Here is a 14,444-nt window from a genome sequence, read left to right as displayed (position 1 = left end):
AAAAACCCAAAGTGCCTTATTGCCATTACAAACTGGTTACCAACGTTTTTTTTTTTTTTTTATTTATTTCACCTTTATTTAACCAGGTAGGCCAGTTGAGAACAAGTTCTCATTTGCAACTGCGACCTGGCCAAGATAAAGCATAGCAGTGTGAGCAGACAACACAGAGTTACACATGGAATAAACAATTAACAAGTCAATAACACAGTAGAAAACAAAGGGGGGAGTCTATATACAATGTGTGCAAAAGGCATGAGGAGGTAGACGAATAGTTACAATTTTGCAGATTAACACTGGAGTGATAAATGATCAGATGGTCATGTACAGGTAGAGATATTGGTGTGCAAAAGAGCAAGTAAATAAATAAAAAGAGTATGGGGATGAGGTAGGTGAAAATGGGTGGGCTATTTACCAATAGACTATGTACAGCAGCAGCGATCGGTTAGCTGCTCAGATAGCTGATGTTTGAAGTTGGTGAGGGAGATAAGTCTCCAACTTCAGCGATTTTTGCAATTCGTTCCAGTCACAGGCAGCAGAGTACTGGAACGAAAGGCGGCCAAATGAGGTGTTGGCTTTAGGGATGATCAGTGAGATACACCTGCTGGAGCGCGTGCTACGGATGGGTGTTGCCATCGTGACCAGTGAACTGAGATAAGGCGGAGCTTTACCTAGCATGGACTTGTAGATGACCTGGAGCCAGTGGGTCTGGCGACGAATATGTAGCGAGGGCCAGCCGACGAGAGCATACAGGTCGCAGTGGTGGGTGGTATAAGGTGCTTTAGTAACAAAACGGATGGCACTGTGATAAACTGCATCCAGTTTGCTGAGTAGAGTATTGGAAGCTATTTTGTAGATGACATCGATGAGGATCTGTAGGATAGTCAGTTTAGTAAGTTTGGCGGCGTGAGTGAAGGAGGCTTTGTTGCGGAATAGAAAGCCGACTCTAGATTTGATTTTAGATTGGAGATGTTTGATATGAGTCTGGAAGGAGAGTGTACAGTCTAGCCAGACACCTAGGTACTTATAGATGTCCACATATTCTAGGTCGGAACCATCCAGGGTGGTGATGCTAGTCGGGCGTGCGGGTGCAGGCAGCGAACGGTTGAAAAGCATGCATTTAGATCATAGCCTTGCTGTAAATCGTCCTCACTCTGTATTTCCAATGGATTCTCCAGTGCAGTGTTGAGAACCCAGCTATCACCAAGGGTGTTTTAAACTTGGTCCCTTTCAGCCAATTTTTGTGGACTCAGTGCGGTTCGCTTAATATTTTGTGCAGTGTGAACACTCCAAAGGAGTCACACTAGACTACTGCAACACTGTTTCCCCTGCCATAAACCCTCACATTGGTGCCACAATAGAGGTGATGTGCAGGTTCACAAAAAAATACTGTTTTTGGATATTGATTAGCGATTGTCAAGGATGCACAAAAATGTTAATGTACTGCTGAAGTCAGAAGTTTATTTACACTTAGGTTGGAGTCATTAACTTGTTTTTCAACCACTCCACATATCCCTAAAGCCAACACCTCATTTGGCCGCCTTTCCTTCCAGTTCTCTGCTGCCTGTGACGAATTGCAAAAATCCCTTTAGTTGGAGACTTATCTCCCTCACCAACTTTAAACATCTGCTATCTGAGCAGCTGTACATAGTCTATCGGTATATAGCCCACCCAATTTATCTACCTCATCCCCATACTGTTTTTATTTATTTACTTTTCTGCTCTTTTGCACACCAGTATCTCTACCTGCACATGACCATCTGATCATTTATCACTCCAGTGTTAATCTGCTAAATTGTAATTATTCGCCTACCTCCTCATGCCTTTTGCACACAATGTATATAGACTCTTTTTTCTACTGTGTTATTGACTTGTTTATTGTTTACTCCATGTGTAACTCTGTTGTTGTCTGTTCACACTGCTATGCTTTATCTTGGCCAGGTCGCAGTTGTAAATGAGAACTTGTTCTCAACTAGCCTACCTGGTTAAATAAAGGTGAAATAAAATAAAAAATAAAAAAAGGCACAATGCCAACAACCCTCCCACCAAAACCCTATATTCAGCATATCTCTGGAGACAAATAGTGGCATGCCTGGCTGACACCTGCCCTCAACACACTTCAAACAGACAGGCATCTCCACAACAGATGTGCGCACTGCTCTTAAGTTTTCTGCTCATTGTCATCCACTGTAAGTTCACAGGTTTAGAAATCATGTCTGAACACTTTTAGCTGAGCTGTTTGGACATTGCATCACCCTTCAAGGCCTCCATGCATTCAACATGTTAGTGCTGTTTACGCAACGGCTCGACAACTAACAAAGCATGCTTAATTAAACCACAGCACTCAGCCCTGGTCTTGGAATGCCTCCATTGTCTCATCGTATGTAAACACAGAGCTTACTCCAGCTGAGCATGGCTGGCCTTGAATAGTGGTAGGGTGCTTACTCTGCAGGTATGTTCCACTGATCGCTCATAAACAACTGTTTGCAGCCAGCATTTTTAACACAGTGAAAGCCAGATCTGGGTTCAAATACTATTTAAATCATTACAAAAACTTCAGCTGGGATGGATAGAGCTTGCCTGGTACAATGGAAGTCACACAAATGCAAACCCCGCCCATCTGGCAGGCTAAAGTAAACACTAAACATATTTGAAAGATGTCAAATAGTATTTGAACCCCAGGACTGCTGAAAACACATTGGGTCACAGCGTCTGTTGATTCACAAGGATAATCCCAAGTAGGTTTGGGCAATATCCAGATTTTCATACCCTCATAATACAATTGCTGTACCATACCGGGGCATACGGTATTACCGAATGTGCACACAAGGTGCGCTACTTAAAAAATTAAAAATAAATGTAAAAGTCATATACACAGTGAACAAAACATGAAGAAATTCTTCCTAATTTTGAGTTGCGTTCTTCATTGACTACAGCTCAGTGTTAAACATTATTGTGCCCCCAAGCTCATCACTAAGCTTAACACGGAACCCAAACTGGCTGAGCGAGTGCGCCATCGTGGATAAATTTATTTTGTCCCCCTACACCAAACACGATCACGACATGCAGGTTAAAATATCAAAACAATGCTTGTGCTTCTAGTTAACAGTGCAGTAATATCTAACAAGTAATCTAACAATTCCCCAACAACTACCTAATACACACAAATTTAAAAAGGGGTGAATGAGAATATGTACATATAAATATATGGATGAGCGATGGCCGAGTGGCATAGGCAAGGTACAGCAGATGGTATAAAATATAGTAATCATTATTAAAGTGGCACTGTTTAAAGTGACTAGTGATCCATTTATTAAAGTGTCCAGTGATGGGGTCTCAACGTAGGCAGCAGCCTCTCTTGAGTTAGTGATTGCTATTTAACAGTCTGATGGCCTTGAGATAGAAGCTGTTTTTCAGTCTCTCAGTCCCAGCTTTGATGCACCTGTACTGACCGTGCCTTCTGGATGATAGCGGTGTGAACAGGCAGTGGCTCGGGTGGTTGTTGTCCTTGCTAATCTTTTTGGCCTTCCTGTGATGTTGGGTGCTATAGGTGTCACGGAGGGTAGGTAGTTTAGCCCCGGTGATGCGTTGTGCAGACCGCACCACCTTGCAGTTGAGGGCGGTGCAGTTGCCGTACCAGGCTGTGATACAGCCCGACAGGATGCTCTCGATTGTGCATCTGTAAAAGTTTGTCAGTGTTTTGGGTGACAGGTCAAATTTCTTCAGCCTCCTGAGGTTGAAGAGGCGCTGTTTCGCCTTCTTCACCACGCTGTCTGTGTGGGTGGACCATTTCAGTGTCCGTGATGTGCACGCAGAGGAACTGAAATAGTTCCACCTTCTCCACTACTGTCCCGTCAATGTGAATAGGGGGGTGCTTTCCTGAAGTCCATGATCATCTCCTTTGTTTTGTTGACGTTGAGTGATGATATTTTCCTGACACCACACTCCGAGTGGCCTCACCTCCTCCCTGTAGGCTCTCGTCATTGTTGGTGATCAAGTCCACTACTGTTGTGACGTCTGCAAACTTGATGATTGAGTTGAAGGCATGCATGGCCACGGAGTCGTGGGTGAACAGGGAGTACAAAGGAGAGGGCTGAGCACACACCCTTGTGTTTCCTACCTTCACCACCTGTGGACGGCCCATCAGAAAGTTCAGGACCCAGTTGCACAGGGAGGGGTTGAGACCCAAGTGGGTAGGAACCCACTTTAATAAATGGATCACTAGTCACTTTAAACAGTGCCACTTGAAGATGCGCTTGGGAGGGTACTATGATGTTGAATGCTGAGCTGTAGTCAATGAACAGCATTCTTACATATGTATTATTTTTGTCCAGATGGGATAGGGCAGTGTGCAGTATGATGGCGATTGCATCATCTGTGGACCTGTTGAGGTGGTATGCAAACTGAAGTGGGTCTAGGGTGGCCGGTAAGGTGGCGGTGGTATGATCCTTGACAAGCCTCTCAAAGCACTTCATGATGACACGGGGCGGTAGTCATTTAGTTCAGTTACCTTTGCCTTCTTGGGTACAGGAACAATGGTAGCCATCTTGAAGCATGTGGGGATAACAGACTGAGATAGGGAGCGATTAAATAAGTCTGGAAACACACCAGCCAGCTGGTCTGCGCATGCTCTAAGGACGCGACTAGGGATGCCGTGTAGGGCAGGCAGCCTTGCGAGGGTTAACAAGTATAAATGTTTTACTCAGCCACTGAGGAGAGGGGAGGCTGCAGTCTTTGTTAGCGATCCACAACAGTGGCACTGTATTATCCTCAAAGCAGGCAAAGAACGTGTTTAGTGTCTGGAAGCGTGATGTCGATATCCGTGACGTGGCTGTTTTTGTATTCAGTGGTTTCCTGTAGACCCTGCCACATACGTCATGTGTCGGAGCCGTTGAATTGTGACTTCACCTTGTCCCTGTATCGACATTTCGCTTGTTTGATTGCCTTGCGGAGCGAATAACAACTACAATGGTTACACATTCAGCCATATCACCAGACCTCTTTCCATGGTTAAATGTGGTGGATCACGCTTTCAGTTTTACGCATGACGTGTCGCATGTGACAAATACATTTTTATTTGACAAGTGAAATCAATAACGGATCATAGCTTGTGCATGTCATGGAAGGAGCTTTGTGTTTTGTACACTCAGCGTAGACAGTACCAGTCAAACGTTTGGACACACCTACTCATTCAATAGTGTTTTTCTCATTATTTTCTACATGGTAGAATAATAGTGATGACATAACTATGAAATAACACATGGAATCATGTAGTAACCAAAAAAAGTGTTAAATGAATCAAAATATATTTTATATGTGAAATGATTTAAAGTAGCCACCCTTTGCCTTGGTGACAGCTTTGCACACACTTGGCATTCTCTCATCCAGTTTCATGAAGTAGTCACCTGGAGAGCATTTCAATTACAGTTGTCCCTTGCTAAAAGTTAATTTGTGGAATTTCATTCCTTCTTAATGCATTTGAGCTAATCAGTCGTGTTGTGACAAGGTAGGGGTGGGTATACAGAAGATAGCCCTATTTGGTAAAAGACCAAGTCCATATTATGGCAAGAACAGCTCAAATTAGCAAAGAGAAACAGTCCATCATCACCTTAAGACATGAAGGTCAGTGAATGTGGAACATTTCCAAAACTTTGAAAGTTTCTTCAAGTGGAGTTGCAAATACCATCAAACGCTATGATGAAACTGGCTCTCATGAGGACCGCCACAGGATAGGAAGACCCAGAGTTACCTCTGCTGCAGAGGATAAGTTCATTAGAGTGACCAGCCTCAGAAATTGCAGCCCAAATAAATGCTTCACAGAGTTCAAGTAACATACACATCAACATCAACTGTTCAGAGGAGACCACGTGAATCAGGCCTTCATGGTCAAATTGCTGCAAAGGAAACACTACTGAAAGGACATCAATAAGAAGAAGAGACTTGCTTGGGCCAAGAAACACGAGCAATGGACGGATGATCTCCGCATGTGTGGTTCCCACTGTGAAGCATGGCGGAGGAGGTGCGATGGTGTAGGGGTGCTTTGCTGGTGACACTGTCAGTGATTTATTTAGAATTCAGGGCACACTTAACCACCATAGCTACCACAGCATTCTGCAGTGACACGCCACGCCATCCCATCTGGTTTGCACTTACTGGGACGATTTTTGTTTTTGTTTTTCAACAGGACAATGACCCAAAACACACCTCCAGGCTGTGTAAGGGATATTTGACCAAGAAGGAGTGACTGAGTGCTGCATCAGATGACCTGGCCTCCACAATCACCCGACCTCAACCCAATTGAGATGGTTTAGAATGAGTTGTACCACATAGTGAAGGAAACTCAGCTAACAGGTGCTCAGCATGAGGGTGGCAACTTTAAAGAATTATTTCATAGTTGATGTTTTCACTATTATTCCACAAAGTAGAAAATAGTACAAATTAAGAAAAACCCTTGAATAGGTTTGTCCAAACTTTTGACAGGTACTGTCAAATGTTTGAAAATGTGAACATTTTGAAAATGAAGTTTTATTGGATGCTTCCCGGGCACGTTGTACTTTTTCCTAATGGAAACCCTGCCACACACATCAAGTCTCTGTGCGTTCCATAAGCGCCACTTCTACTAAGTGCAAGAAGACACAATCAGCTATTGTTGACGCTGAAAGGGGTTTGAACTGACAAGCTTACAAAGACTGCAGGAAAGTGTGCAAAAAAATCACAATGACAATACCAAGACACAACACACTGCACAGTAATGGCAGCTGTCTGACTGAATATGCTTTTCAGACCTACAGTCCTCTGAGTAAAAACATTATTCAATAGTCACTCACAAATGCTCTTGTCCTCAAGAGGAAACTTCTGGCATGCAATCCACTGGGGCAGAGTAATGAGCTCAAGGGAAAGAAGGGAGAGAGACTCTCATTAATGGCTTTTCAGATCCATCAGCTTTGGGCTCTTCAGGCTAAGTAAGCATCACAACCCATCCTCTACACAGCAGAGAGCACTAAGCTATTCCCAGGTCATATTTAATCAGGAACCAAACAGAAGAAAATGGACTGAAACAGTGAGGGACAACTTGGACTTGTCCAATAAGAAATGCTCATTTTCATTTCAGTTGAGAAACGTTTTAAAACGTTTTCTGATGTGTGCCCTGATGAACACAACCCTGACATACAAAACCCTGTCCTATGCTGAACTCTGGTTTCTCTCTGTTAGGCAGGCAATCTCCTGGTACATGCTGCAGAAAAATACTGTCCTGAGGGCCACTTATCTGTGAAGAAAAGAAGCATTTATGGCAGCCATGCAACTCTGGGAGCTGGCTCTGACTTCGAGCTGAGACGCGTTGCGATGCATTGTTTCTCTGGCTGGAAAGTGCTCTGTATAGGAAAGAGGATTTTACGATGTTGGCACCAATTCCTATGTGTAGCATCAGACAGCCAGTGAGGGACAGTAAATGTTTATCCAGTTGGCAAAATAAATCCAAATCTAAAGATACTCATAAACATACAAATCTCTGATTCAGCCAGTGCTGGATCTACCGAAGAGGTCATTTAAAGAGCTGTAGAAAGACTTGCTTCCCTTTTAGGATTTGATCTCGAGTTGACTCATATGCCTTGACTAAACCCCTTTCCCCCCATTAACGACACTGAACATGCAAACTTTTTGAGCCTTGCTTTCTTACTCTATAATAGAGGTTGATCGATTAATCGGAATGGCCGATTTAATTAGGCCGATTTCAAGTTTTCATAACAATCGGAAATCGGTATTTATGGACACCGATTTGGCCCTTTTTTTTAACACCTTTATTTAATCTTTATTTAACTAGGCAAGTCAGTTAAGAACACTTTCTTATTTACAATGACGGCCTAGGAACGGTGGGTTAACTGCCTTGCTTAGGGGCAGAACGACAGATTTGACCTTGTCAGCTCGGGGATTCAATCTTGCAACCTTACAGTTAACTAGTCCAACGCTCTAACCACCTGATTACATTGCACTCCACGAGGAGCCTGCCTGTTACGCGAATGCAGTAAGAAGCCAAGGTAAGTTGCTAGCTAGCATTAAACTTCTTATATAAAAAAAAATCAATCATAAATCACTTGTTAACTACACACGGTTGATGATATTACAAGTTTATCTAGCGTGTCCTGCGTTGCATATAATCGATGAGGTGCGTATTCATGAAAAAGGACTGTCGTTGCTCCAATGTGTACCTAACCATAAACATCGATAAACATTCTGTCTCCTAGAGATGAACGTACTTTGGAATGAAAAGTGCAAATCAATCCCAGAACAGCAGCAAAGGACCTTGTGGAGATACAGAAGGAAACAAGTACAAAAGTATCTATATCTACAGTAAAACACGTTCTATATCGACATAACCTGAAAGGCTGCTCAGCAAGGAAAAAGCCACTGCTCCAAAACCGCCATAAAAAAGCCAGACTACAATTTGCAAATGTACATGGGGACAAAGATCGTACTTTTTGGAGAAATGTCCTCTGGTCTGATGAAACAAAAGTAGAACCGTTTGGCCATAATGACCATCGTTATGTTTGGAGGAAAAAGGGGGAGAATTACAAGCCGAAGAACACCATACCAACTGTGAAGCACGGGGGTGGCAGCATTATGATGTGGGGGTGCTTTGCTGCAGGTGGGACTGGTGCACTTCACAAAATAGATGGCATCATGAGGACGGAAAATTATGTGGATATATTGAAGCAACATCTCAAGACAGCAGTCAGGAAGTTGAATATTGGTCACAAATGGGTCTTCCATACGGACCATGACACCAAGCACACTTCCTAAGTTGTGGCAAATGGCTCAAGTACAACAAAGTCAAGGTATTGGAGTGGCCATCACAAAGCCCTGACCTCAATGCAATAGAAAATGTGTGGGCAGAACTGAACAAGTGTGTGCGAGCAAGGAGGCCTACAAACCTGACTCAGTTACACCAGCTCTGACAAGAGGAATGGGCCAAAATTCACCCAATTTATTGTGGGAAGCTTGTGGGAGGCTACCTGAAACATTTGACCCAAGTTAAACCATTTAAAGGCAATGTTTCCAAATACTAATTGAGTGTATATAAACTTCTGACTCACTGGGAATGTGATGAAAGAAATAAAAGCTGAAATAAATCATTCTCTGCTATTATTCTGACATTTCATATTCTTAAAATAAAGTGGTGATCCTAACTGACCTAAGACAAGGAATTTTTACTAGGATTAAAAGTCAGAAATGGTGGAAAACTGAGTTTAAATGTATTTAGCTAAGGTGTATGTAAACTTTCAACTTCAACTGTATGTATGTATGTATATGCTTCGTTAACTGTGAAAATACTCAATTCTCTATGGCATTTTCATATGCACATGGTGCAAGACAGGTTGCCTGATGACTTGAACTGAATACTTCTGCTGATCTGTTTGCTTCATAATTCAGTCTGACTGCCATTGTTAAAGTCAATTGTGGTGATGTACAAAACAAAGTCATCAGCGACTGGATCATTTCTAATCAGAGTATCAAAGCAAACGACAAAGTGTCAAAACACATCTTTACCCACGTGGTCTTTCTCTGGCCCGACTCATCGATTTCTGGGACCAATCTGAACAGTTAGAATGTGTTTGCTTTCTAGAAATCCGTGGGTAGATACTCAGATCCAGACTCATCGTGGAGAAGAAACTAACATCTGTAGCAGTGGCGTATCGTTTGGCCGGAGCAAGGACTGGGTTGACTGACTGCAACAAGACAGGAGCCACAAATACAAAATATTATGTATCCGAGAAAATTAGAGGCTGCTATGAGCTAAGATAAAAAGTTTGAATGTGATGACAAGCATCTGAATACATTTTTTTTTAATGGAGTTGTTAAGTGTCTGTTTCACTACATGCATGCTTTGTTCAGTTGGTTGGAGCACTTAGGCTATTGCTATTCTTTCAGAAGGCATAAACCACACATTCTAACGTTACTCGGACTATACACCTGAGTGAACGTAAGAGAAGCAGTTCTTCAGCTTTGGTGCTTAAGCATTCCAAAAGCACAAATATGAAGAAACATTTGCATTCCAATTTGGACCTCTAGAGCAGATCAGGCTCACTCCCAAGATGTTAATTTAGAGCCCTGCTATTTAATGTCACCAAAGCCACATATACTGCCCACCATTGCGACCTGTATGCTCTCGTTGGCTGGTTCTCGCTACATATTCGTCGCCAAACCCACTGGATCCAGGTCATCTATAAGTCATTGCTTGGTAAAGCTCCGCTTTATCCCAGTTCACTGGTCACCATAACACCCACCTGTAGCACGCGCTCCAGCAGGTATATTTCACTGGTCATCCCCAAAGCCAACACCTCTTTGGATGCCTTTCCTTCCAGTTCTCTGCTGCCAATGACTGGAACGAATTGCAAAAATCACTGAAGTTGGAGACTTATCTCCCTGACTAACTTCAAGCATCGGCTGTCAGAGCAGCTTACCGATCGCTGCAGCTGTACACAGCCCATCTGTAAATAGCCCATCCGTAAATAGCCCATCCAACCAACTACCTACCTCTTCCCAATATTTGTATTTTTTCTGCTCTTTTGCACACCAGTATTTCTACTTGCACATCTATCACTCCAGTGTTTAATTGCTAAATTGTAATTACTTTGCCACTATGGCCTATTTATTGCCTTACCTCCTTACTTAATTTGCACACACTGTATACAGATTTTCTATTGTGTTATTGACTGTACGTTTGCTTATCTAATGTGTAACTCCGTTGTTTTTGTCGCACTGCTTTGCTTTATCTTGGCCAGGTCGCAGTTGTAAATGAGAACTTGTTCTCAACTTGTCCTACCTGGTTAAATAAAAGGTGAAAAAAAAGCCACTAAAGACATTAAACATATGCCTGACAAGGGAACATACCAATGATTCCATTGAACAGTCAAACTGATTTTACCATTCACTTCTATTTCACTGAAAGATATTTGCTATCGGAAAAGTCTAAGTGAGATCCTTGCAATGGGGTGACGTCCAGCTCTGACATCACCCCATTGAAGTTGACATTTAAAACAGTTAAGGTACGGATTAAAGTTAGGGATGTCCCAAGGATCCCATTTAGCATATATTTGCTATTGTGCAGTGGAGAGGAGAGCAAGCTCTGACAAATGGGCTCAGGGGGTTCCCTGACATTTGAAACAGTGTAGCAGCACATCTGTGGAAAAGACAGAAGGAGAGCAGTGCTTTGAAAAAGGGGCAAAATTATAATTGTCGTCATCTTGAAGTCTATTTGCTGCAGTAGCCTCCTTTTGAGAAGCATTCTCCATCGAAAAGCTCATGCAGAAATATAAACTAACAGAAGACGTTAGAGCAGGGCTCGCCAACCCTGTTCCTGGAGAGCTACCCTCATGTAGGTTTTCAATCCAACCAGTTGTAACTAATCTCATTCAGCTAATCAACCATGGAATTATTAGAATCAGGTGTGCTAGATTAGAGTTGGAACAAAAACCTACAGGAGGGTTGCGCTCCAGGAACAGGGTTGGAGAGCCCTGTGCTAGAGAAATAGAACAAAATATATATAAATATTTTCTTCTAAGTCATAACAGTTGACTCAACTAGTGTGTGGATCAAAATAAATTCTACCTTATAATCTTAGCGAAAACAATGAATCAACCTGAATCTAGGTGAGAACATTCGAGGCCATCTGTTAAAACGACTGTTGCGAAAACGGTAACATATTGATGAATGGCAGCAAGTGTTTGAAAGCATCACAGCTGTCTGTAGATCAGGGGTATGCCCCCTAGGGCCCGTGAGGTACTGCAGTTGGTCCGCTAAAATATGGATTGGTCCCCCCCATGTTTTTATGAATATCGCTAGCAACCGAACAAACAAACTTTGAATTACATACCTACAGTATTAACAGAGGAGAGAATCTAATGTCAAATTATGTCAACTTTATTTTTCAAGTCCTAATATTGAGCAAATTACACTCATTGGTGCCAATTATACTCACTGGAGTATCTGACATAGGCTTTGAAAAAGCACCCATGTAAAGGCTTTCTTGACTTGGACATACATTTTGCCAACACATGGCTAACCTTTGTTAAACTAGCTAAACAGCTGCTCTTAGCGAAAATGTGGTTTGAAGTTACAGTACCTTTCTAACTAATAGGCTATAGAACAGGTTTCACCAATTGGCGGCCCATAGGCCGAATTTGGCCCGCAGGTTATTTTACTTGGCCACCCAAGTTCATTGCTTGGCCTTATTGAAGAGCTCAGTGACACTTTCAACATGGCAATGTCATAGGATGCCACCTTTCCAACAAGTCAGTTTGCCACCGAGTGCTGAAGTGCGTAGCGAGTAAACAATAGTCTGTCCTCAGTTGCAATACTTACATCACTCCAGGCAAGCTTTACACCACTCCAGCCGACGCTTGGCAGTGTGCATGGTAATCATTGGACTCTGGAGCAGTGGAAACGTGTTCTCTGGAGTGATGAATCATGTTTCCCATCTGGCAGTCCAAAGAACGAATCTGGGTTTGGCAAATACCAGGAGAACGCAACCTGCCCAAATGCATAGTGCCAACTGTAAAGTTTGGTGGAGGAGGAATAATGCTCTGGAGCTGTTTTTAATGGTTTAGGCTCCTTCATTCCAGTGAAGGGAAATCTTAACACTACAGAATATAATGACATTCTAGACAAGTCTGTGCTTCCAACTTTGTGGCAACAGTTTGGGAAAGTACCTTTCCTGTTTCAGCATGACAATGCCCCCGTGCACAAAGCGAGGTCCATACAGAAATGGTTTGTCAAGATCGGTGTGGAAGAACTTGATTGGCCTGCACAGAGCCCTGACCTCAACCCCAGCGAACACCATTGGGATGAATTGGAACGCGACTGCGAGCCAGGCTTAAATCCCCCAACATCAGTGTCTGATCTCACTAATGCTCATGGCTTAATGGAAGCAAGACCCTGCAGCAATGTGCCAACATCTAGTGGGAAATCTTCCAAGAAGAGTGGAGGCTGTTATAGCAGCAAAGGGGGTGACCAACTCCATATTAATGCCCTTGATTTTGGAATGAGATGTTCGGGCAGGTGTCCACATACTTTTGGTCATGTAGTGTATGTTACGTTTGGTATGGTTACATAAGACATATGGTTATTTAAGGCAAAAACAAAAGTTGGGGTGGATGGGTGGGCATATAACGCAAACGTCCAGCTAGCTAACATTAGTCACCTAGTTAGAATTGTAAAAAATCATACATATTGCAAATTCATAATATATAGTACATTTTTCAGATTTGTAACATATTGTACATTTTGCTAATTCCTAACATATAATACAAATTGTAATTAGTAACATGTTTAAAAATAATAAATAACCCTTTATTTTACCAAGATGAATGAGCCAATTCTAGACTGGGGATGATTAGTTGACTGACGGTATGAGGGCCAGATTGGGAATTTAGCGAGGACACAGGGGTTAACACCACTACTCTTACGATAAGTAGGATCTTTAGTGACCACAGAGAGCCAGGACAGCCATTTAACATCCAATCCTAAATAAATATAAATTTGATGACATCCACAAATTAATACATACCATACGAAAAGTAACATGTCAGACTAAATCGAGTGTCTCAGATTAACAGACAGAATGAGACCAGGTTGGGTCCCCTGACCATCGCTCAATAAATAAAAAAATAGTCCCGCAGTTTATCTAGTTGAAAATCCCTGCTATTGAGTTATACTTCCTCTTCTAACAACGTGGGGAGGTCAAAATTATCTAAAAAAACTCACAATTATGTAATTTAAAAAAAATGTTGATTACTTCTCCTTGCCATTATCATTCACCTGACAGGACGTGACCTTTTTGTTGTTAACGTATGATTGGGGTCCCTGGGTCGCCGGTTTGCCTGGGAGGGGGTCCCTGGGCAAGAAAACGTTGCAAGACCCCTGCTGTAGATTAAAGTGAGAAGCCACGTTGCTGGCTACATGCTCTCTGTTAGGGTGTAATTATTATAACATTTCACTTTTTAACGAACGAATTTGACGTACGTAGGCTACATTCATTCACTGGAACAAAATGAAAGCTGTCAATTTTCCTTGCAAAAAACTCAATGTGCAAAACTAACATTGCAACAGTATGCCATTAAAAGTGCTAATATTAGAATGAGTTAGATAAAAGTAACATTACGACTGTCAACATTGTCATTGTTGCCAAATCACAGCAGCCGCTACTCACTGTGACTGAATTAGATGGATACAAAACATCTGCATAAATGTCGCACTTACCGAAACTTTGCTTGAATCCTATTTTTAACTTCCAACGGTTTATATATCCTCCTACTGAAATCCCTGTACTTTATCAACTTTTCCGCTACAATACCAGCCCGCTGCGTTGCCTCTTCTCTACGCCATGTCGGAAATGGGACGATGGGAAGTTGGAAAGTAGAAACGTCATCGCAGGCAGGCACATCCCGCCC

General features: G+C 42.4%; 1 protein-coding gene across 9 annotated transcripts in view; it reads right to left on the bottom strand.

The window, feature by feature from the left end:
* Positions 1-14,444, bottom strand: part of ppfibp1b (PPFIA binding protein 1b) — a 48,502-nt gene extending 34,058 nt beyond the window's left edge. For 3 of the 9 annotated variants that reach the window (XM_024379792.2, XM_024379795.2, XM_024379793.2), the window contains exon 1: positions 14,254-14,443. The gene's annotated coding sequence lies outside the window, so the exon portion shown is untranslated. Of the gene's footprint in view, positions 1-6,824; positions 6,844-12,357; positions 12,377-14,253 lie in introns of those variants that run through there. The other 6 variants (XM_024379789.2, XM_024379794.2, XM_024379797.2 and 3 more) reach the window with 5 other exon arrangements.

This window comes from Oncorhynchus tshawytscha, linkage group LG19, assembly GCF_018296145.1.
Source record: "Oncorhynchus tshawytscha isolate Ot180627B linkage group LG19, Otsh_v2.0, whole genome shotgun sequence".
NCBI classification, from domain to species: domain Eukaryota; kingdom Metazoa; phylum Chordata; class Actinopteri; order Salmoniformes; family Salmonidae; genus Oncorhynchus; species Oncorhynchus tshawytscha.
This window is presented reverse-complemented; position numbering and strand designations above follow the sequence as displayed.